Raw genomic sequence first — 5,000 nt, 5'->3', positions numbered from 1 at the left:
GACCAATTTCTTGTATGATTTTCATGAAGTGAGAACCCGTTTAGACTTTACAAAACTATTATTGAAATGAACCATATTACTGGCTCTAAATTTTCAAGAAGCAAGATTTTCAAGATCATGAGGTACTAGTCATATGTTGGTCATCATTATATTTCGTCATCATTATATTAAACTTCTTTATATATGAATAATTCACATTATCAATGTGAAGTTAATTTTTGTTAACTTTATGATTGTCTGAAGACATTTTGCAGTCTAGGATTTTAAAATGGAGCTGCTGAGTACTTTCATCACATGTTGTAAGTGAAACATAATAGTACTGCAACCACTTCCTACACAACCAAGTTAATATATATGAAAAATCAAATGTTATTTGGGATAGTTGTCCTATTTTCTAAACAACATATGTCTTTCTCAAATAATTCTTTCCATTTTTTCCTAGAATATCATGTTATAAGGTGAGGCAAATCAGCCTGAAACACAGTGTCAAAAACACTTTTTATTACAAGACTCTGAGGCCTAAAAATATTAATTTCCACTATTACACATCATATGTGATAAAGTTGTTAAACTCTTGCATGTCCTTAAATTTGGTTAATAATCAGAAAGCACAGCATGGCACAGAAACAATATTATCCAACTCTTTGTTTATTACATGAATGTTAAAAATTTCATTTATATATCTCCTGAAATTTGAAGTTCACATATACATTATTTCATATTCTCATACACATACTTATGAAGCACTAACCAAGGTCTCACAAAATATCAGAAAAATAAAAACAAACATGTGACAGAAGTTTTCTAATCTACAGTATATGGAAAAACAAAACTATCTTTCATAATGAACTTCATGAATCATTGTCTAAACCTTCTAGTTCTATAGGGTTTCAAACAGCGTAAGAAGTTATGTACATTATAGGTACATAATACAAGAAATATCATCTGTCTCCTTAGCACACACACATCCTTCTTTGCTGCCACTATAAACGTTTGCATCACACTGTTTTCTTCTAAAATACTTTGGTGACATTTGTGACTGTTTGTGCACATCTTAACACTTGTGAAAAACCTAACCCCCCTCCCCCCCTAAAAAAAAAAAAAAAAAAACAATAATAAATAAATAAAACTAAATAAAAACAGTCACATCACTTAATTCACTCAAAATACAATTAACTTTTTACTTCTGTACATTTTACAACTAATGACTCTGAGTAGGTGGCAACATACTGATGGAGCTGCAAGAGATTTTGAACAGGGTTGAATGAAATTTAGAAACAATACATGAATTACCTACTTCTATTTTGGCTGGCTTGTGAATCTGCCCGTGCTGCCCAGATACCTAACTTTAAATTGCAGAGAACAAGTCAGGAACAAATGAAAAGAATTAAAGAAAAACTGAGTGAACTTCTGTCTTAAATGCCTGGCTCTGAATAAGTTCTCAAATTGTATGGCTTCAAGAGCAAATAGAAATTCTGAAAGAGGTAAGAACAAAAAGACCAATCTGTTCAATATTTATAACCTAAAATGTACCTTCATAATCCAAACACTATTACATGAACTCAATTTGTTAATTGGTGTAAGGCTTAGCAAGCACTCCATTAGTGGCTCTGGTTAGGGCCATCCTGGGGAACTGCCCATTATTTTTTATTTTATATTTATCTTTATGAGGGAGTTTGATTCAGCCCTCGTTCTTTCACTATAATTGTTGGTGGTTCAACTGCTTTGAATATTTTCTTAACTAGAAATTTCAAACATGCTTGCCAATATGATAAATGGAACAAGAAAAACTTAATTCAACAATTTATATCTTTAAACATAAAATTTAAGCTTATGGCTTTGAAAAGAGCACTGGAATAACATAATGCTCAGTAGAAGGCATTAAATATAGTTATAAAACCAATTTTTTTTTTTTTTTTTTTTTTTTTTTTTTTTTTTTTTTTTAATAATGCATTTGTCAAAATGATGCAATCAGATACAAAAAAGACAGAGTTCATAAGTGTAAGTGCACATTAACCACACATAAGGATATTATCTAATGGGATGTTTCTATCAATTCCAACCTAATGCTGTTGCCATTTATGACTGTACAAACTTACATTAACACAAACATACACATGCAACTTGCTTGTGAATTAAATTTACTCTTTACATCAGCAAACCACCAAATGAGAAACCAGCAATTCAATTTTAAAATTTGATACTCAAAACAAATAATCAGTCCTGATTATTCCAACCCTGTTCTCCTTATCAGTTCTTTAAAGAGGGATTGTAAAAAGAAAATCCCTGAGCCCTTAATCACTTATTTATATACTTGCCACACCATTCAAGATAAGTCTGTTATACTGATTTTTGATTCCCACTACAATGACAAAATATATAAACTAACTATAAAATAATAACAAAATTTATGATGTAATAATCAAATACTTTTATTTTCATAGAATAAATAATCTTACATTTCCATCTATCATTTTTTTCCTTTACACTCTTTGGCCATCACAATACACAATCACAAATGCAGGCTAAGTTTGTCAGTCAAGCATAACCCACATAATGCCCTTTTACTTAGGAAGATTAACATTTGACAAGAATAGTTTTAACTTACCAATTAAACCATAGTTATCTAAGAATTGCCTTAGCAAGACCATGGACATTACTAAATTTTCTTTTAAATGGTTTGTCTTAAATACACATAAATACATGAAATGTAACAAACATCACTTAAATTAACATCACACATCTTGCGCCTCTTTTTGACACAAAGTAATCTAAATAATCACTGGATACAAGACTCCAAATACAAGTAGAAAAACAATAACAATAACAAATTACATAAAAATATGGAGAAGAATAACAAAGAAATCTAAAGTATTTATCAAAACCTTCCTAACTATGCTTAATCCAACCACCTCTGCACTTACTGAGGTAAATAAATGTCATTACTGACTAAATTCTTTGATATGCTGCAGCCAGCTACTTCTCTTTGCATTTTTGATAAAAGATAACTTTAAGAAGTTCTACCCATAAGTGGGCACAAAGTCTACACTCAAATCCTAACTCTCAACTGAAAACTACAATGATGCAAGATCCTTCTTTCAACCACCTGCACAGAGCCTGTTCTGATCTTCATTAATCATTGGTATTTCTTATGCAATTAACCAAATGTGCTTATTTTCCTCCCTTATATTGTGTGACAAATTGCATCTTTCATATTCAACACTGAGATAAAAATGGACTCTTTCTACTACAACGTAACCTATAAAATGAAAGTTTAAGTTCACAGCCATTTGCTGCATTATATGCAATTCTGATAAAGCCAAGTCTCTTAAGAAAGCAATGCTTGTTCAGGATCTATGATCAGGACTATAAACTTTTGACAAACTTATTCTCCTTAATCCAGCCTCCATTATGTATATTCAAGCAATCTTTTATTTGTATTATCACATATGACTTAGCATTTATACACATCTATATATAGTCACTTGATTATCATCAGACAAACCTGTTGTGTTTCCAAACCAATCTAAGCATGAAGCACTATGCTGCATTAATGCACTAATTTCCACTCCAGTGCTTATGAAAAACATCTGACATGTAAAATGAATTCTTTTAACATTTAATTTTCCTTTGATCCATGGTGATCATTAGAAACAAATAATAAAAACTAGAGGTAAATACAGCCAACACAAAGGAAACAGAGGCAAGGGTTAAACCACTTCATCAATCTTATTCTATACTAGTAATTGTGTGTTCTCTCATCAGGAAGTTGCAAGATGGCTAGCAGTGTTCATTTGCACCACAGGACCAGAAACTATATATATGATCATAGGTGAAAAATGTACTTAATAAAAAAGTCAATCCTGCCACTTCCAACAAGGACTGTGACTATTTGACACCATGACTAATGAATGGCATCACACTGGGGAATCACTAGTTCACTATAGTTACCCCAGCAATGTTTGATGCAAACTGGAGTCTCACTTTATATCTGCATTCTGTGAAACACAAATATATTTCACAATCTCCCATTTCCTCAAATCAAACTTCTTTCAAATTCTCCTCACTGCCAAGTTCACTGACTGGAAAATTCACTTGTCAATGATACCCATGGAAAAGCTGCTTGGCACTCTTAAATAAAATATCTTTATTTACAAAACAAAATCAATGTTTTCTTATATAATTCAATCACGACTAGTCTCATTTTCCACTATATTACACTTAAGCTTAATCGCTCTGAGTCAATAACAGAAAAAAATCAATAAAAAACAAAATAAATATAATGATTTTCATAGGCTAACATAAAGCTCTAGGTATGTTTACACAAATGTTATGGTGAAGTCCATGTTGACATGTCTTCACACATTAAACACATGTACATAACAAATAAATGTATCACTTGCTATTAAAGCACCACAGAAGCCAATCACATATCAACAGACAATAGACAGAGCCCTTTGGCTGAGAAACAAAATATGAAATAAATCTCCTCTAATAAAATTATGTAAGTACTTATTTCAGTGAGTAATTTTACCAATCTTAACGTAGGTAACTTAATAAATTTTAAACTTTGGCCTCTTTTCTTTATGAGGTTCCTTGCTGTCAAACTGTTCAATAAGCAACTATTACATGGCTACTACAAATGAACTGTCAAGTCTGCAATGCATCAACAATCTCCAATCCTCCAACAAACAAGATAAAATCTTTGCTTAAACTATTCTGACTTATCCACATTGGTACGGAAATAAATGAGGGATCATTCAAGTGGAGAGAAATGCGCAGTATGGCTGTAACGACAGTGTGGATATTATGCCAAGGCTGGATTGAGCGTTCCTTCCCAATATGTGTTGCCTCAGTGATCAGGAGAATTAACTTGTACTCTAACTTTTGAGGCTGTTTGGAGATCCATATATCAAATGCCAGACTGTCTGTAACAACAAGAAAGTAGTTAATATGCAAACAAGATGATTAAATTATTTTTCTACATAAAACCATAAAAT

General features: G+C 31.6%; 1 protein-coding gene across 1 annotated transcript in view; it reads right to left on the bottom strand.

Moving 5' to 3' along the window:
• Window positions 1–486: 486 nt before the first annotated feature.
• LOC119595548 (core histone macro-H2A.1-like) overlaps window positions 487–5,000 on the bottom strand; it is a 7,093-nt gene continuing 2,579 nt past the window's right edge. Inside the window, exon 7 of the mRNA XM_037944666.1 lies at window positions 487–4,928. The gene's annotated coding sequence lies outside the window, so the exon portion shown is untranslated. The remainder of the gene's footprint in view (window positions 4,929–5,000) is intronic.

Source organism: Penaeus monodon, chromosome 36 (genome assembly GCF_015228065.2).
Source record: "Penaeus monodon isolate SGIC_2016 chromosome 36, NSTDA_Pmon_1, whole genome shotgun sequence".
NCBI lineage: Eukaryota > Metazoa > Arthropoda > Malacostraca > Decapoda > Penaeidae > Penaeus > Penaeus monodon.
Note: the sequence above shows the minus strand (reverse complement) of the source record. Positions and strands in the feature narration are given on the sequence as shown.